The sequence below is a fragment of the Strongylocentrotus purpuratus genome, unplaced genomic scaffold (assembly GCF_000002235.5).
Source record: "Strongylocentrotus purpuratus isolate Spur 01 unplaced genomic scaffold, Spur_5.0 spur5_scaffold_20, whole genome shotgun sequence".
Lineage (NCBI taxonomy): Eukaryota > Metazoa > Echinodermata > Echinoidea > Camarodonta > Strongylocentrotidae > Strongylocentrotus > Strongylocentrotus purpuratus.
The window spans coordinates 8,996,496-9,017,633 of NW_022145606.1; the positions used below are offsets into that span (position 1 = coordinate 8,996,496).

Genomic DNA, 21,138 nt, shown 5'->3' on the forward strand with positions numbered 1-21,138 from the left:
ATCGCACCTCTTCTTTCTGTCTTCCTCCTCCCTCTCCTTCTCCTCACCTTCTTGTACTGTCAATTTAAAGCCCCTCTAATTCTAAAGTGTTGTGAGCACCAAATTGTATCATAATGTGAAAGAGGATGACATTTAAGACACACTTCTGCAAAGATTTCCCAAATAAAACTGTGTTCGAAGACAAATATTGATAAAAGACTACAAATTTGGGGTTTTCTGTTGCATGCAGAAAAAATGTGCCTTTTAATTTTAAAAAGACTAAAAATGACAGATTAGGAATTGAAGGATACCATGTCTGGCTAGTCATCAATCATTAATCTTTTTTTTTTAAATATTTTCTACATAAAAGCACCTGAATAGGTTCAACATGCCATTTGAAGTGTAAAGCCCATTGCCAAACATTAGCTTGTGGACACAGAAGGCCCGTCTTCACTATCTCGAGATTGCCAAATATCCAGCTATTTGAACTATCCCGATCGCAAACTATCCAGCTAATGCCAAATATCCAGCTATTTGAACTATCCCGATCGCAAACTATCCAGCTAATTGCGTCTTCATTAGAACGAAGTAGCAAATTAGCTGGATAGTTGGTCGGGATAATATCCCAAGATATCTTGGGATAGTTTGCAAAATATCCTACTATTTGGCAAAATATCCAGCTATTTGTCCCGTGCGTCTTCACTAGACCGAAGATTCGCAATACACGCTAACGCTGAGCAAAATATCTCGAGCTAATTTCTCAAGGTCGAGTTTCAAGTTTCGAGGTCGAATCTCGAGATAGTGAAGACGCGATTTGTTACTTCGGGATTATTTCTCAAATAGCGGGCTATTTGGCAATCTCGAGATATTTGGCAATCTCGAGATGATGAAGACGCACCTAGAGACTGCTTGGTTTGAGAGCAAACAGATTAACAAAATACCTCACTTTTAATAACACTTGCAGCCTTTCCCTGAGAGAGAAAACTTGTATAAAACAAAACAAAATTGAAGAGTTGATGACTGCATTATAAATACAGATATTATTTTGATCTTCTTTGCTCTAATATTTATATTTTCTTGTAAAACTCGTTATATTATAATTGCCAAATATTTTGTCTGCTTTGAGAAAGAAATGTGTGATGTACAATGTACATGTAGAACCTGTCTCGGAAAGCCACCTGTCTACAGTGGCCACTTTTTCTGTTTTCCTTGAGTGGCCTTTATAGACAGGTTTGACTGACTTGACTGTATAAACAATGTACATGTATGTTGACCACAGAAGGAGACTTGTTTGAAGGAGAAGTGATTGGTTTTCAGTGGTTGGAAACAGAAAACCTTCAATCCCTGATATTTTGTTCTTGTTCAACTTCAAACTACTGGTAATGCATGCCCCCCCCCCCCCCCAATTTCCTTTTGTTAATACAAATATGTATATCATTACATCTAATAAAACATTAAGTTTAAGTGTTGATTTCTATGAATGCTGTATCATAGTTCTTCATGAACCATTGTCAGTTTTGTCACAAAATATGCTTTAAACATTTAAACAAAAAGAAGGTGTTATCACATACTGGTACATTGTACTAAAAGAAAATGTGAGTGGGGGAGGGAATTGGCCCAATTTTTTTTTTTTTTATTTGATGTAAAAATGTAAACTGAAGGTCTACATGTACATGTAAATGGCAGGTACAAAAAGTAAATGGTATAATATGATAATACATGTACATATATCCATCAAAGGTAATCGCCTCCCCATTCTTAGGATTTCAATCCAATTCTACAATTCAGTTGAATCCAATTCATTCCATGATGAAATAAAAAGATAAACCCTGGGGGCTTATTTCAAATCATCCACAAAATGCAATTATTCTATGATACAAATGACATTTGCTCAGCCTTCCAATGACTGAGCAATTGCCCAGCAGCGTAGTATTAAAGATATTGAGCTTTTCCCCATCTCATTTTCAAATGGCTGGGATATTTGAACCAAAACAAATTTGCGTCCAACAGTCATATGAGCCCTGTACATATTTGCATTACCTGGTTAGTCTCGACACCAGGACAAAAGTGTTTCTGTTATTCAGTAAGAAGAGCTGTTTAAAATGAATGTGTACTGAAGACAACATTTATTTGCTCAAAATAGGCTCAATTGTGTAAGATTTGAACAATGAATGATACTACTACTACTTCTAGCCTGGGGCAAGTTTATATCAAATACCAGTAAATCCACCGGGCAAGCTACATGTAAGTATTGACACTTTTAAATGTACATGTACATGTACAGTGTAGGCCTTCTAGACAGAAAAGATCTGGCATCTACTGTACATGTAGCAAAATTTATATTTTCATTCTATCCGCACATGAGAGACCTGTCAAATTTTGCTTTATCTTTTAATGTAATTTTCTAATTCAATGTGAATAAATGTTTAATGTGGGGAGTTAACAGGTGTACATGTAGTATGTACCGTATGAAAGTTGAAAGTATGCATAGTGGTACGCAAATGTGATCAGTCTATTACCTACATGTAGACTATTTTGCAAATTGAGTCCAAGTTTTGAGAATGTTTGGTTAATTACAACCCAGTGCAAACACAACCCCATGCTCTTTGCTGGTTTCTGGAAAACAATGAGGGATTGTTGAATAACATGCAGTATGGGATGTCAAGTTTGTATGAGTGATGTATGAATAATGAATCTAATATTAGGAAAGAGAGCACACACCCTCTGCAAACTCTCTCTCTGTCTCTCTCTCTCTCTATCTCTCTCTGTTTCTCTCTGTCTCTTTCTCTCTATCTCTCTCTCAATAAAAAGTACAACAAACATGTACATTAAATGTATAGGCAGGTCTACATTTGCATTTCGAATTGAAGAGCTGACTTTCAATCATCAATGAAACTGCACGTAACTCTCAACGCATTACAACAATCACTTTACAAATTGGCTTCACATGCAGATGCAATTTTGCTAAAACGTTTGAGAGTTTACAAATACTAGCAATCTCCCCCATTCAACGCAACCTGTTTGGGGGGCAGGACTCCCAAATGCAAAATGCATGTGGCGGCCATATTGTAAACGCATTTCACGCACAGTGCCATTCAATAAATTGTGAACAAGTGAATATCAGCATGGGCACAATGAAGAGATGGATGGAGGGTGAACTGAGAATGAAGTTCACTGCTGAGTGATGTATGACTAGTCTAGATTCCAGACCTATCTATTTATGTATTATTGAATTCACTGCTGAGTGATAGATGACTAGTCTGAATTCTAGACCTAAATGTATTATTGAATTATTTATGAATTGGGAATGAAGTTTACTGCTGGTTGATGAATGACTAGTCTGAATTCCAGACCTATCTATTTTTATGTATTATTGAATTATTTATCAATTGGTAATGAAGTTCAGTGCTGAGTGATCTACATGTATGACTAGTCTGAATTCCAGACCTACATGTATATATTTGTATGTATTATTGAATCATTCATGAATTCGGAATGAAGTTCACAGCTGAGTGAGGGATGACTAGTCTGAATTCCAGAGCTATCTATTTATGTCTGAATAAATAATTGGTAGCAAGACTTACAATTGAAGGCTACTACAAGGTAGCTGTTGTTGGTTTGCAGCAAAAATTATACTTGGGAGCAGAGAGCGACTTGGCTCTCACTGGTTAGCCTTGAAGACTGTTGTCTTGACAGAAACTGCGAAAATACATGCATATAAACCAAAACCATAACATCATGCATACAAAAAATATATATGATACATATATTTTAATAGGAAATCTCGACATGTAAACAGATATGAAACCAAAATAATAACATCATGATGATCATTTCAGAGTGAAAAATGCAAAGAAGGAGAGAGAGAGATAGAGAGAGAGAGAGAGAGAGAGAGAGAGAGGGTGATAGATCTATGTGTACATGTATAGGGGCAGGTCCAAGCTATTTGCTTTGTGACGTACGGGACATTCAGAGACTTTAAACAAGAAATAACAATGGATGACATTATTTATATGACTATCTTTTGGTATGAGTCTGTGGCTATTATGGGCTAGTTCATTTGTGAAAAGTTTTAGTTCTGACCAATTCATAAATTAATTTTTAATGTAATTAATGTGCTGCGTGACGTACGGGACCAGAGAATTTCTGACTTTTTCAAAAATAAGTTCATCATAAAAGTTCTCTGAATTTATTAAGTTATGAGATTTAAGGTAATGATATCTTAATTCATTATGGAATCAAGCATAAATCACAACTATTGCCATATTTTTCTGACCTTTCGTTATTATGTAATATATCAAAACATAAATGTGTGCATGTGACGTACGGGACACGTGACGTACGGGACAACTTTTCCCTATGGGAAAATGCATTGAAATGGAGAATTTTCGTCAAAATTTGTTAAATGTGAACAATTTTAACTTAAATCAGTGACAATTAGAGTGTTTTAGAACCCAATTAGTTCCTCTGACCATCACTTAATATCATCTGTGTTAATTTATGACGTAAATCAATACAAATATTACTTTAACAAAGAAAACAAATTGAATTAATATTCATACACACTATATTACCATTTTTATTCCATTTACCCATCTATCATGTGTAGTCATGCTTCTTTTCTCATTTCTTTTATCCATTCCATTCAACATTGCAAAATGTTTTTAAACAATAATGAAAGATGAACTTGAACTTGAAATTTTTTATTTAAACTTGTTTGAAACACAGGGGCACACTCGGCACATCATATTTCATCAAAGAACATTTCTTATGTTGTAAGTGTTTGTGAAGAAAGATACATTAAAAATATGAAGTCTTTTCTTCATAGCTTGTTTGAATTATTTGATAGAATTTTGAAGGAATTCAAAGATAATGCTGGACATATTGTCTTTTTTATATCCTTTTATCACAGATTAGAACATGTATATGTTGCTGTCATATATTCAAGAATTTTGATGTACATTAATGTAGTCTACATGTTTGTGAAAGATGGATACAAAAATATAAATCTTGAATGTATTTCGTATTGATTAAAACATCTTATTAACACCACCAGATATAAGAAATTAAAACCCTAAAGGTTTGTGTGACCTTTTCCACACTTCAAAAGATTAATTTAAAGCAAACTCAACAAAAATGCATGGGTGTAAAAGTGATAAAAATCTTAAGTGGGTGAGAGTGTGAAATACTCAAAAAGGCTATCCTTCCTTAAAAGTTATGACTTAGTTTTTAGGAGATCAGAATTCCTGAGCTGGCTCCATAAAATGTACAGTGCATGCTGTAATCCTTTACCATCATATATGACATTTAAATAGAATATAAAAAAACCTCACATAGAGAGCTTGATAGCATACATGTGCTATTCTTACCTGCAGCATCTATGAGTTGTAAAAGCCAGCTTCTGGTGCATCCACTACCATATAATTTCATTAGACTCATTCCAGGAACTAGTACACTATTTTGATTTACATATTTAGCATTCTGCCAATGTTGGAGACATCAACTGGCAAAATACCAAAGTTGATAATACCAGGGGTCTGGCTTGAAGACTAATTACATTAACAACAATTACATAAAACAACAACAAAAGTACAAACAAGTAAATTCCTAGAAGGGACCCAGTTGGAATGTTCATATATCCCTGTATACAACAAGTTTCCTAACACAGTATATATTTTCCTTTTGGTCATTTCCTTTTTCACATCTCGCATTGGTTTTACATGGGGTTGTCCCGTACGTCACACACTTGTCCCGTACGTCACATTTCTTAATTTGATAATGTAATCAACACAGAATTTTTGAAATTTTTGTTAAACCTATTTTTTGTTAGGTATTCATCTAAATTAGAACTTCCTAGAATATCTTTAAAAAAAAAAATTATTTTCATAATTAAAATTAAACAAATTATGATCAAATTGTGACGTACGGGACATCACACTTTGGAACCTACCTCATTTGCATAATTAATTAATTTTGAAAGTTTTTATATTTTTTTCCTATTTTCTAGCATGATGGTCTTTATGTCCTGAGATGTTTAATTTTAAATAAATAATTCAAATGAGATACAAAAATAAAAATGTAATGTCCCGTACGTCACGCTAATTAATACAAATCAAAGTTCGTGACCTTGGCACTCTTCGTATTTTGATAATTTTTTAAATTTTTTATCAGATTCATAAAATTCATAGTTTCAGCTTTAAAATAAGGTATAGTGTGTTCAATATATATAAAGATGAAATTTGACCCCCAGAGGGGACAATAGCTTGGACCTGCCCATAGGGAGAGGGGAAAGATATAAGGGGGAGAGAGGAAAAGAGAGGAAGAGAGAGAGAGAGATATTGAGATAGCATGTGAAAGAAAAATATTGCATAGAGAGTATTTTGAAGGAAATAAAGAAGTGAAATCTTTTCCATTTCTATGACGATACTTGAAACTCTTTGTTCGGATGTACCGTACATATGTACAAGAACTGTACTGTTGATTTAATTCATATTCCCAGTGTGCATGTACAGGTGTACAACAAAAATCAGATGAGCTATTAATGTATAAAACCTGCAAACAAAATCATTTAAAAATATCAAAGCAGATGGTCTAATAGGGGGATAATTAGAGTTGGGCTAGGCACCCTGCTGTACACCAAAACAAAGAAACTAATGAGTTTCATGGTGAATGAAACCTGATGATTGAAAATATATAGTGCCCTGTGAAACAGGATTTTTTTTTGTAACATAATCTATTTTAAATGTACAAATCATTGTTAAAGTGCCTTGTTACAAATTATTTCAATCAACTCTTACAAATGATTGTATTTCAATAGCCAGAATACATACATGTGGATTGCATGTACACTCTGTGTTGTTACTGTAGGTAGGAAAAGCCATGTTTGTCTACCTACAGCATGTGTACAGGTACAGTACATGTAGCAGAACATGGGATTTGCATTCTTACTACTGGGTATTAAAATGCAATTATTTGTAACAGGCGAATGATATAATTTGTAACATGGTACTTTCAACAAAGATTTATGCATTATTAAAATTTGATTACATTACGAAAACGGTCTTTTGCTGCAGCTCAACTCACACTTACAATGAAGTTCAGTGATCACGATCGTTATGAAATTGGGAATCATGCATATTTCATTCAGAAGGTGTGATTCAATGAATATTTAGATTGCTCAGTTTTGTTGTCAACGGTCAGTGATGAATGACCTGCTCTACATTCCGAAATGGACGAAAGCAATCATCCATCGACAAGCCCTCCTTGTAATAGTCACAAGTTCACAACAATTGTAATCAAATTGCACTTGGCACTTTCAATGAACTTTCCATGCACAAAGAAACATGCCCAATAATCACATACAAAAATTGCAAGGCGTGATTATTTACAGGAAAAGAAATGCATGTTCGTATTCGTACTGTACCTGTACTAGGCGGGCTCACATGTACAGTACATGGGTCATTTCACGTTAAGTGTACACTTTTTTTCTCACTGGGGGTCAAAAATGAAAATTGTTGTTAGAGCAAAAGATGCACAGATTCTGAAAGTTTGGGGTATATGTCAGAAATGTGTAAAATTATAGAGCGTCAAGCCCATGTTTACATATAGAAATATTTGATTGAAATACAGTAACAAAAACAGGCGTTTGGAGAGGACATTTTGTTTAACAAAGAACACATCAGCTTTATTATACCTGTAAATGGTATACACATAGTTTTCTGTACTTTTATATGCCTTTTTATACTTATCAGATGTTGATGCACTTATTTCCTATTCACTTAAGCCATATTTTGCCATAAAATTAGTGTATTTTATAGGAAACTGAATTATGGGGAGGTTGAATTTATTTAATGACATGAGAATTTCTTGTCCTTCTTCTTATATAGACTTCAAATTTGGTATACAGTGTTGCATTTATGTCTAAATTATTTGATGCTGTGTAAAAAAAAACAAGTGAATGCAAGTTTTAATCAAATATGAGCTTCCAAACTTAATTCATTGACGTGTTTTGGAGAGGACATTTGTTTAACAACAAATCTTAGCAATATGAACTCTTACTATATTAGTTGATATGTAAATTGCTATGCATCATTCATTTCTAACATTTCTGTAAGAACATGCCAATAGATTATTGGAACATTATATGAGCCAAGTGACATATATTGGAGAGGATAAACTTCAAATTATTCACCATCATTACAACTCCAACTTTATCTCAGAATATATGGCGTGAAAGTTTTGTTATTCATACATTGTTTCATGTTATTTAAACAGTATTTTACAATAAAAACAATACTGATATTGTCTATTGATACACCAGTTTTTATATACAAGTCTTATTATTTATTTTTTCTATAATCCAAACTCTCAAAGAGTGACTCGTTGATATACATTGTATGTTATGGAGAGGACACTTTGTTTAACAGTGACATCTGAATGTTTAAATGCAATTTACTTTTTTTGTAATCAATACATTCACCAGTCTTTATTTTTGATTTTCATATACCAAGTTAGATAACGCAATATAAGGTAGGAAATGTCCCGATACCATGCATATTGTCAATTAAACTAGTATTTATAGTGAGTAATAAGCAAAAAAAAACATCTTACTTTAAATTCCTGCAAAAACAATATGAGAATATAGGTTTCCATAATTGTTGGTATAACTGATCAGAAAGTCCTACACTGTAACTGATAAATGAATAACAGGTACTGTAACAAGTTACTTGCTTGTCTTTAAAACCGTTCTATTTCTCAACAGTAACAAGACACTTCTTGTCTTTAACAACTTTTTTTTTCTTAACAGATAACAAGGCACTTGCTTGTCTTTAACACAGTTCTTTTTTAAACAGATAACAAAACAATTGTCTTTAACAACTTTTTTTTCTTCACAGATAACAAGGCACTTGCTTGTCTTTAACAAAAAGTCTATACCTTCATATATTGACTGTTCTTGAGAAATTTTCAGATCAAATCTACACATCAGTGTCGTAAAGTGATATAGTTTTCTTTATATATACTTTTAACTTTTTTGTTGCTATAAACCATCAACAGTGCTGGGATCATCAACATAAAATGTGTATCTATTACAAATATAATGTGTAGGTGATCCCCCCCCCCCCAAAAAAAAATAAATAAAAAATAAAAAATAAAAAATAAATAAAAAAATTTAAGTCCAATCATGAGATGCACTTATACCTGTAAATTTAATAAACACAAATGATACTTTTGAAAGCTGTGTAAGGAAATGCCCTCCTCATCTCAATTTTGCATAGATGGGTCATTAGGTCGAAGACCAAAGGTCATTTTACCTATAAATTAAGCTTTCATTAGTTAAGCATTGGATACAGTGAGTATCAGTATTGATAAATTAATTATTAAAAAAGAACATTCACATGCATCATGTACCGGTATATCATTTTAATTCAAGTATGATTTTTTTTTAATGAATATTGCAGCAAAGGAAATTGGTGTCTGTAAAAAATTAAAAAGTTTGTCAAAGTTTTTGAAAATCTTCAATAATCTTGGATCAACCATTTTGGCATTTAACTGATTTATTTGTTGCAAATTTATTTGTCCACCTTTTCCATTCCACCTCAAGACACATTGTCTCACTGTACTTATTATGTTCACTTGTCATTGTTAACGTTTTAGATTAATGAATCATTCTTTTCTTTGTGTTTCCTTGATGTCTTGTGCCGATTCTTGCTGTAAAACGAACAATAGAGGGTGAAAACCTTCAATGTAATGTAACCAATTGAAAGAATTGAGAGCATGAATGTGTAATGAGGCTCAATTTCAATGTTGTCTGCAAGATTATAAGTTAAACGATCAATGATATTCAATCCATTTGAAAGAAACTAGATTATTGCTCCCTTGAAAGCATATTTTCGGGGATATTCATTCCAAGTTGACATATTATAGCATACATGTATGCCATAGAATATTGCCACAAACATGACTACCGGTACCTATCACAATTTATATTAAATTGCAGTGACATATTCTGGCTTAATGCATCGTACAAATACATGCATAATATGTGATGCAAGTATTAAAGTCCTCTTCAAAATCTACATTCCAAATTGTGCATTAGTCCACCCTCCTTATTGTGTTGAAACAATATGCATCAGTGGACAAATTGTTAAATGTTGTAAAAATTTAAATCATGGTCACTCAATAACTGTAATCTTTTGACTTATATTTGTCAAGGCTGCATAATTTGACCAACATCACACATGCTCATAAGTAAAAGTGGTGCATTGCAGTTGGTCCAAGGAAAACACTGCTATGTGCATGCACTCCCATGCTCCAATGTATTGACTACATAAACATAGGGATGGATGTATATGGGGCAAAGGTCAGAGGATTTGTTTTCCCTACTTGAAGTGCCTGGTTAAAAAAATGTGTCCTCTCCTTAACAACCTAATGGCATACATTATATTGCTACCAGGGTGGTAAATGATTGCAATGATCAGTAGATTTTGTCAGTTACACACTTACAAATATTGCACTTTAAAATGTATTTAATATCAGACTATGTTGTGAGAATATTTCTGTCTTTGCATTCAGAAATTACCCAATTACATAGAGGAATTAATGAAAATCAATACCAAAATAAAATTATAGCTGTTGACATGATATTTAATGAATTCTTATACTGAGTGGAACAACATATCAATGTTTTCTTACATGAAGGAAGTGATTATACTATAAAAAAAAATAATTGTTTCTGTACATTGTTAACAATGGGTAACTCTGTTATGGAGAGGACATTCAGTTTAACATTGCATTAGTGTGAGATACTGACCATCTTATGTAGATGGAAAATCACATTTCATGATATTAAATGGAGGCATATTATTATTGTATACCAGTGCCATAGATAGTGCAAGCCTCAGTGCTTTAATATATGAAGAAAATACCTGTTATGGAGAGGACACACTTTTAACGGAAAATAAAGTCATCAAATTAACCAAGCAATAAAATATATATCACATATTTTGTTCATTGATTTGAGACATGTCCTCATTTTCAAACATTCTGAAGATTATTTAAATAGAGTTTAGGCCCATATATATCATTTTAAGTCACTGCTGCTGGCCTCAATGTTATGGAGAGGACATGTTTTTTAATTTTAACGGAAAAGATGCCTTTTACAAAAATATTCATCATTTTCACATTTATTGGTCAAATTTGGTCAAATAAGTTTTATGATGTTTAGTGGCTGTGCTGACACTAAAACATTAAAATTTTACACAACTCTCAATAGATTCATGTAAGATATCAATGAACATTATCAAAATTATGAAATGAGAATCCCTTTTCCGTTAAAAATGCACTAAAAATGCTGAAATTAACAGAAATAATGTTTGCAGTGTTATGAATATTGAACTGTAGGTTGCTGTTGATAAGGTCCATCAAATAAAATGGCCAACATAAAATAATAATTGTTTAAAAGATGCCAAAATGGGGAAAACCCCATTTTTCAAAAAGTGTACACTTAACGTGAAATGACCCACATGTGTACTGTACATTTGTACAAGTAAAGCAATTTTTAACTCTGAGAAGATTTCACTTGCCATTCCTTCTAAGAAAAATTCTGCAAACAGATTCAAATAAAAAAAAAACAGGACTGATCAGTTTTTAATCTGATTTTAGTTGCTGATTGACGTCAAAGCAAAAAAGTTCAACTTTCATGAACTGTGAAGAACAAACAAATGACTTCAATGAATGTTAAAAACTCAATCAATTGTAGAGAGATTAAAGATAAGACCTTGCAATAAAAGGAAAAAAACAATCTCTCAAGATTGAATATGAAATAAGTGACAAGTATAAACTGATATCAGCATTTTGTTACCAGCATTGACCTCAAAGGTCATGGGGTCATCTAACTGCAGCCTGGGTCAACTACTTGGTAGTTTACTGAGTAAATAATGCCCTTGGTCATTTTACACCTGTTACAAAATGGTCCAGACTCTATTTATAGAAGGTTCTTAGGGCATCTAGGGCATCATTGAGAGGGTTGTTTTGTTTAATTTTTATAGTGTTAGATTGTACTGTTCATTTGTTTTAATTTTGTTTGTTAATTGTTCTACCTTTGTTTGCAAGTTCGCAACTATTGCGCCCCATTTTCATATTTTGAAGAACACTGGTTTTGAATGTATTTTGTTTCTCCTATTATTTCTCCTAAGGTTGTGTCATTATAAAATTCTTCCTCACTTGCCAACACAGCATTAGTTGTGAAACGTCGCAGGACTATTTTAATTCTTGTACGTGTATATTTATGTTTACAAGTACATGTATGCTACACATACATGTACAGTACATTCACAATGAGGTTTAATAAAGGGAGGAATTCATTTACAATGCCTCTCTCCCAGCTTGAAAGAAAATTCCTTTAGGAATGTACATGTAGCTGGATCACACACTATTCAATTAAATTCTTTAGGGGCTTTGTAGAGATTGTTTGGGTCTGAACCTTCTATTCAGATTTAACCGATTACAGAAATTTGCAAATTCTACTTTGTACTGTACAGTAGGTTATCTCAAATATCTGGCCATTTGCCCCCATTTTCAAACTTTTCAGAGATTAACTGCAGAAAGGAATTACACAATTCCTTTCTGCAGTTAATCTCTGAAAAGTTTGAAAAGAACAAAATGAGAACAAATTCAGGCATTATAAACAAATAGACCTTTTTAAAGGAGTTGGTTCAAATCAAAGAACAAATTGCAAAGAGTAGAAGACTACTGTACATAGCCTACAAAATACAACATGTACAGTACACATACATGTACATAGGACAACCGATGACCTTTGACTTTGTACAACTCTACACCAACAACATTTTGTAGGGAAGAAGAAAAAACCTTCCCTGAATCAATTCATTGTGCATTGTAAAGTGACTAAATAATGGGAGTTGGTCATGCATTTGAAGCTGAAATACCCCCCCCCCCCCACCCCCTTGAAATAACAGACAATACGAAGTAGAAGTAGACCTACAAACACGTAGCCCTGTTTTGAATGTATGAGGTTCGATACAGGTGAGTGCACCTATAGAATTGTATTGTAGAGAGGAGAATGGGGCGAAAAGTGGCACCTCACCTTTAGAGCATACAATTATATCACCCTGATGGCATACAGCATACATTGTAGCCTTGCAATTGAAGCTCAGGACTTGATCTGGCCATGGACCTGTACATGTATGTGCACTGTACCAAGTCTAAGAATAATATCATTTGAAGTGACATTGGTGGAAATGTGGTCCCTTAAAGGCATCGTAATAACAATGTTTCCATTTTTACAAATCTGAGTTGCATGGCCCTACATGTACACCTGTACATGTACATGTACATGTACAGTACATGTACATGTAATATCAGTGGCTGTGATGATCATAAAGTGCCTAAAACAGTAACAAATATTTCAGTGACGGGTTTTACCTTACTAATTTTTCCCAATAGACTGTAGTGTTTAATATAAAAACCGGTGCGAAAACGTTTTTTTGAAAATTCACTTGACAGGGGACTGACTGGACATCCTCTACAAGTACAAAGGGAATATACAGGAGTGTAATTCTTAGCTTGAAGCTAATCGTATCAGTCACATTCCTTAAATTATTAACCTACACTGTACATTGTCACATTAATCTTCTATTCAATAGAGAAAACAATAAAGATGTACATGTACCTTGCAGACTTCCTGTTCTTTTCGTTCTATCTATTAAACCTCCCTCCCACCCATCCCCCACACCAACCCTACCCCTCCAAACTTCACCCAGTGACCCAGTCTCCTGTTATCACTGGGCCCTTGTCTAGCCGCCCACAAAGTCACAATGGAGGAATTCTTTGGTCATGACAGTTCAACTTGTCATCTGAACCAACAACAAAGAGTTGCAGGATTCATGCTTACTCACGCCCACAAGAATTGAAGTTTTATTCCACAATCTGAAATATGAAATCTAAAATGAGAACATACAGATACCAGTAGCAGAGCAACAAAAGAGGGGAAAGAAAGTAAGAAAGAATATAAAAACATGTGACAATTGTCGCATGAAAACATTGTTTCTCAAATTTCTTACAGACGAAAGTGAAACTCTAATTTGATAGAGCAAGTTTAATAGAGCAACACTATAAAAAGTAGATCAATGGAAAAAATTGATTATTGTATGTGTCAAACTGTTCACGTACATGTACAATGCACAGCATTTCATGTACAGTACATGTAAAGATTTTAAAACAAGTAATACACAAAAATCTGTATCCATACAAGAATTTGCACTGCATTCACCCAATTTGACACACATTGTAAAGGAATTAAAAAAAAATTAAAAAATTATGAAAATATGCTGACAGCATGATCACAGCATGATATTTTGGGAGGATGCAAAACTGAAAGTTTCAGGGTTTTGATCACAGTAGGGCTTCAATTCTCAAAAAGAACCAAATCCTTGTTTGTATTTTTGTTCTAAAAGAAGGAATTATTCATTATTTTCCCTCCCACGCTGTGAAAGGTCAATTAACAATATTCAAGATTAAAATCAGGTCTACCACAGCCATTTGACTACCGGTACAACATCCTACACAATGTGTACATTGTACATGTATGTAATTCATTTGTTGTTCTACATTTCTCTCTCCTTCATTTGTTTTGTTTGTCTGTCATTAATCCCATAAAGGGCGGTGTGTTTCTTTCCTTTTCCCCCTCTCGTCATGTTCGTTTTTCATTTGCTTGTTTGTTTGTTTACATGTTTGTTTTGCTTTGTTTTGGTTTGGCGTTTTTGTTTAAGTATATGTGTATCTTTTATTTTTTCCACAATATTTTGTGATCTCTTTCCCCACGCCAAACATATCACTCTACCTGTACTGTACATGACATGTACATTACGTGTACATTGTACAAGTCCTGATATTTAATCTACTGTGCTGCATTTAACACACTTCCATTGTTGTTACATAAATTTGCAGCCTTTGCAGTTTGCACCCATTGTGTTTGTTGTTGTTACCTGTATAAGGTTTCTTTATACTTAAAAGTTTTCCCTTCATAATGTGAAAAGGCCATAAAAGTATCTGGTTTAAAGGCTGAGTCACAAACAACGTTTTTTAGCCGAGACACAAACAACAGGATTAAGCCGAGGAAAAAATCAATGAAACCCACAAGCTACATACAGTGTACTCTGTGAGGTCAATAAAGGAAGAGAAAGAAACTCAATTGTCATTTAGTATTCTTTATCCTTGACTGATATTTATATAAAAATACAGATACACGTACAGTACATGTACAATGTGTACATGTTCATGTATGTACTCCTTTTGTATTTGTACTTTACTGTACATATGTACAGTGTACATGTAGGCTGTACTTGTCTGTATACATGATACATGTACAAAACTACAAGTGTCCATGTACAGTTCAGTATGTACATTGTACATGTACATGGACATGTGTATGCAACTGCTTTTTTAAACATACCGTACTGTACAGGTACATGTATTGTACATACTAAATGTATAGCACACCTGAATGGAAAACTTCATCTGAGTCATCTCCACACTGTATGGTGAAAGAATGATTGCACTGCATTCCCTGGTTTTATATATTTATTTTCACAATTTACATCAGGGAATCTGATTAATCTATATTGTCCAATATTTGATAATCATTAAATTAATCATCAATGAAAATCATAATAAACTTACATGTACATGTATGTGAACTTGTGTACCTAGTTCATTACATCCACTGGCCTGGAAATGAGAAATTAATACATTGAAAATCTTACCTTTCTGGAGAAGCCTTCAAGCAGAATTTTGTTTCTCCTTTCGTAGAATATTCCTTGAATCCAAAAATGAAAAAAAATGCTGAATCCTCTCTCAGAGATTTAAAAACTTAATCCAAAAGATGACCAGGACAGAGTGCTGCATGAAAATGATAAAAAGCAAATGGAATATAAAATGAATTATCATCATCGTATAGTTGTTGTACAGACAGTGGCTTTAAACTTTGCTGTGTTTTGGAAAACTTTGTACCAAATGAGAGACTTTTTTTAAAGACACTAACAAATAAAAATGATAACAAAATTTGATAAAAGCTTCCATTGTATCTTCCCTTGCTTGGCTACATGTAAATCAAAATAGATGAGGCATGGAATTTTAGTAGCCCACTTAAGGTCAAAGGTCAAAGTCACTTGACCTGTATCCCTGAGCCAAGGGAGTGATCTTTTGACACAATAATTCCAGATATTTTGGCAGCTAATGCTTGGTTTCATCGCTCCAGTTCTATAAACAAGCAGCTATTTGTAGGAGGGAGGGAATGTATTGTGTGTAATTGAATCGCTTGACCTGCTAAATATTATTTGATAGCAGGGCTACAGGTGAAATTTACACTTTCCTTTTCAGTATAAAAAAAAGAGTAGAGATTGCACCAAAGTGTTCTTACTGCTAAACTCAGGATAGAAATAGGAATGGTATTCACATAAATGTACTGTACATGTAGCTATACTCCATTGACGTATATGTACACTGTACATGTAATTTATATCATGTTCAGTGAGGGTTGTGTTTATTAATTATACAACCCATTAAATGAATTAATAAAAATATAAATCGAACATGGATGCTTGATGAAATATTTCCTTTCATTCTTTTCATCTTTCTGTTTAACTTTACATAAAATTTCATGTGGAGGCGATGGCCTACAGCACTGTCTGTTTTTACCTGCAAAGAAAATTATTTCTGCAAAAACCTAAACACTCAGAAGCAGGCATAATGGGCCTACAGTAATAATATAGAACGATAAAGACCTGTGTTTGGGATACAAAATGTGTCATCAAGCTTATTGATTAAACAATAAATACCAGATCACTTCCTAGTTCCTTCCTGTATTACTTCCGTTGACATTAATCAAGTGAATAGTTCCTTGTTCAGAATTCAAGTGCATGTTTCCTGAACTCACCTCGATGACCTGAATCTTTCTACCTCACCTTGCCCCCTCTCTTTCTCTCTCTATCTCTCTCTCTCTCTCTCTCTCTCTCTCTCTCCCTATCACTTCATTTCTGTCTATCAAATACCCATGTACCTGTACACTGTAGATTCATATTTTTTTTAATTAAGACATTCTATTCAAGAGAGTATGAAACACAGAAGTTCGTTTGTTTGTTAATTCTGTAATTATTCTCCCGATTCAGACCGACAGTTTGAAAGAGGAATGAACAGTAGATCCAACATCCACTTCGAAAAAATATGTTCTGTTACAAACTATTTTGGATTTAACAAGAAAGTAAGACTAAGAGTCTGGCAAAAATACACTTTTTTTCTTTCTAATTAGGACTACAATTGACTACAGTACATGTATATTTTTCATATCATTAAAGAGCTTTTTCTATTTTTGCAGGGTTTTTTCCAAGAGCATTCTAATATATCTGACTTCAATGTACATTGTAGTGCAACTCACTACTCACATCCCATTTTACAGACTGAAACACAAATCGGATGTTTATTATCCTCGTCAGACGTGGGTATTGGATCTACTGATCATTCCTCTTCCTAACTGCCAGCCTGAATTAGGAGGATAATTGCAGACCTAACAAACAAATGGACTTCTGATGACGAGAGAATCTTCATGAATCTCGAAGACCCCCCCCCCCCCCCCCTTTCTATCTCCCTCTCTATATCTCTCTTTCTCACTCCCCCCCCCCCCCCCCCCCCCCTTTCTCTGAATTGGGAGGTCTTAATCACAGACTTACACTGTAACAAACACAATACTGTACAAATGATGGGAGTTTCTGAATTCCAGGATCGTTATTTTGACCCATTTTCAAACTGAAATGTCTTTGTACAATTAATGAACTCTCAGTGAAAAACGATAACATTTAACTGGCCAGACTGGAAACTTCTTTTGGGGGCCGTTTTTTCATACAGTGTACCAATCATACACATGTACAGATAATGTACATCTAACAATAGTGACTACACCTTCAACAAAAAATGAAAATAACTTTTAGTACAGTGATATTAAAATGGCAAATCTTAAAGCGATAACAATGTTGACATTCTGTGATACATTTGTAGGTAAAAATATTAATTTCATTTGAAAAGTGTACTGTACATGTACATGTAGCGCGTGATGGAAAACTGTAAAAAAAAGGGTCCAAACAAAAGCAAGTACACCCATGTACAGTACTGTACATGTACTGTACATATTGGAGTAAATGTCAATTTTAATCAATGTCAAAAGTTAGTATGGTTGCCTTTGTTTCCAAAATCGCTATAATATTAATTGTAACTTTTTGTATTGGGGGTGCACTCAATTTTTTTGGATACTGATTGCAATAACACACACAATAACTTGGAAAATCCCACTCACACTCTAGCCCGAATTTGACAAGAAATTATCTTTCTTGAGGTTGAAAGGAGACTCATTGAGACATTCCTGAGGCGTGATCAATATGAAACTTAATCTGCCCCAGGGGAGGGTTGATTGGGGCTTGATATAAGACGTGATTCAGACAGAGAGACAGGACTGATAGTCTACAGGCTCAGCCTCTCTTTGGACATTATGGACATCACTGAACCTACTACTGGAGAGAAATGACCGTCTGGTTTGGGGAATTCCTTTAATAAAACTGGGTTAGGGTTAGAGTTAGGGTTAGGTTTAGTGTTACTTAAAAAGCTTATGTCTCGAGATGTAGCTTCATTGGTGAAGCATTTGGTACCCTACGAATGTTTGGTCAATTTTAGTGGTGGGGTATTTTAAAGTTGTTCCAAAACTGGCATTTGTCAACAGAGACGGTCAGTGGAGCCAGTTGAAGGTATTACATTTATTTGGTCTCTCTCTAGACTAGTTGTCATGATATCAGAGACTAAAGCTTTCGGTCTATGACACAACCAAATTTTCTCGTGAAAATGATATTGTTCTTACTGTAATTTTTATCATTGTTGATGCAGTTTCTTTCCAGAATAATATAGTCTAAGGAATTCAATAATATCAACATGATCACATTAAGCATTGGACTGGAGAAATGAAAGTAGATCCCTGAGAATTTAAAGTCAAATGGAACATGAAGGTTAAAGTCCTTAGACCGAAAAAAAATCAGACTTTATAGTTCATGAAAACATTCTGAGAAAACTATATTCAACTACATATAAATGTACTGTATGTATGTAAAAGTACATGTACACCGTTAACCCCGTTGTCTTGCTTCACCGACTTGGAGATTGTCAAAAGACAAAATTTGTTTTGAAAAAACTACAGTACTTCAAGCAAGATACTGAGATATTGATTGAGTGGAGTCTACCCTATCATACAATGTCTGATGACAACAACAACAAAACACTTGGTTTGCCTTATGCACAACTCAGCTCAGCCTCAAAGACTATATTTTTGTTAATCTTTCCAATCATCATTTTTGTTTATTAAATCAAACAAAGTCTAGAATCTACATAGATAAAAACCAAATGCAAAGGCAAACTTTTGGCCGGCTTCCAGTGAAAATTGGGTAGTGGTGAATGTGGATCGTCCGCATTTTCGTGGACGATCCGCATTTCCAATCCTGCGTTGGAGGAGAAAAATGGATTCTGCAATGATTTTCTTGATGCATTTCACATTGACTTTGTATAGAGACTTTCACTTTATGAGCGCTAAATCCTTGGGAAGATGGCGACCCTAAAAGTAGACAGTGAACTGGAGGTATTTTATAATATTACGCAGAATTCATTTTTTTCGCATTGCCAACGCGCGGTTCACGAACCCTACACCCCCACAGCGCCGAAATTAAATTAGGTCCACGTTTTGTGAGGATATCCTCGTTTATGCAGGCGATCCTCATTCTTGGACCAGCTCAGCTGTTTATTAAACTTTACTCACTTTGTGTTTACTTTAGACTTTACTAGCATACCACCATGGCCACAGTATTAGCCTTAAGGGCTCTCTCGAAATGTTTTTTTAATGATATTATTCGAGAGAGCCTTAAACGGCTCCCATACCCCTGCACGGAGAGGCATGTAAACAAAACTCAAAAGTGGTCCAAAATCACACTTTCGCGCACCCGACCAATATTGGACAGTGGCTTTGATAAATTTTGTCGTAGTTTTGGTCTTAATTACCGCTTTAATTTCAAAATCGGATCTAAAAATAACAAAATAAGAGCAATTTTCTTACCAGACCGATACAGCTCAGCTCCCTTTTCACGTGTACCGTGTGAATTCACGATGTCTACACAATGGTGATGACCTCTGACTGGCACTTCCGTAATTGTGGGTAAATTGTGCTGCTTCCGTATAATGCGCTGTATGAGTGTTATTCAGCGCATTATACGGAAGCAGCACATTTACGAAGTGCTAGTCAGAGGTCATCACCATTGTGTAGACATCGTGAATTCACACGGTACACGTGAAAAGGGAGCTGAGCTGTATCGGTCTGGTAAGAAAATTGCTCTTATTTTGTTATTTTTTGATCCGATTTTGAAATTAAAGCGGTAATTAAGACCAAAACTACGACAAAATTTATCAAAGCCACTGTCCAATATTGGTCGGGTGCGCGAAAGTGTGATTTTGGACCACTTTTGAGTTTTGTTTACATGCCTCTCCATGCAGGGGTATGGGAGCCGTTTAAGGCTCTCTCGAATAATATCATTAAAAAAACATTTCGAGAGAGCCCTTAAGGCTACACAGTATCATGTAGCATCGATCTAGGTCTAATACAATTAAAATTTAACTGAATACATGTAGACCTAGAAGAACGACAGTTATCATCACAACAGTCACTCACTGACAGTCATTGCATTCTCACACACATTAGCATCGCGACCGAGTGAGTCGCTAGATCTACCGTAGATCACGTTACACGTATATATGCAAACGAGAATGGCTTCAGCTTCCCGAATCTAACGGTCGCCTAACGGGCATCTTAGGGGTGCGTTATTGGCAGAGGGAAGGGCGAAGGCATCGCTCCAAAGCAGTCGCATTATCCACCGTAATTTTCATCGAAATTACTGATGATTCCCAAATAAATGTATTTTAAATGATGCCTGTTGTCTATATATTGAAAATGAGCGTAAAAACTTACCTGATAATTAAGTAAAAGAGTAGAAATTCCGGTTATATTAATCCAGTGGCGGAGAATAACTGCTACGATCGCAACACAGAGCGTCCTTGTAAATT

The 21,138-nt window shown here is 34.5% G+C and overlaps 1 non-coding gene across 1 annotated transcript; it reads right to left on the reverse strand.

The window, feature by feature from the left end:
* Positions 1 to 2,619: 2,619 nt before the first annotated feature.
* LOC105447468 lies at positions 2,620 to 21,138 on the reverse strand. Its single transcript, XR_004065500.1, has 3 exons — positions 21,044 to 21,138; positions 15,762 to 15,897; positions 2,620 to 3,678 (listed from the first exon to the last, which is right to left on the reverse strand). It is a non-coding gene; the product is annotated as an uncharacterized LOC105447468 (transcript).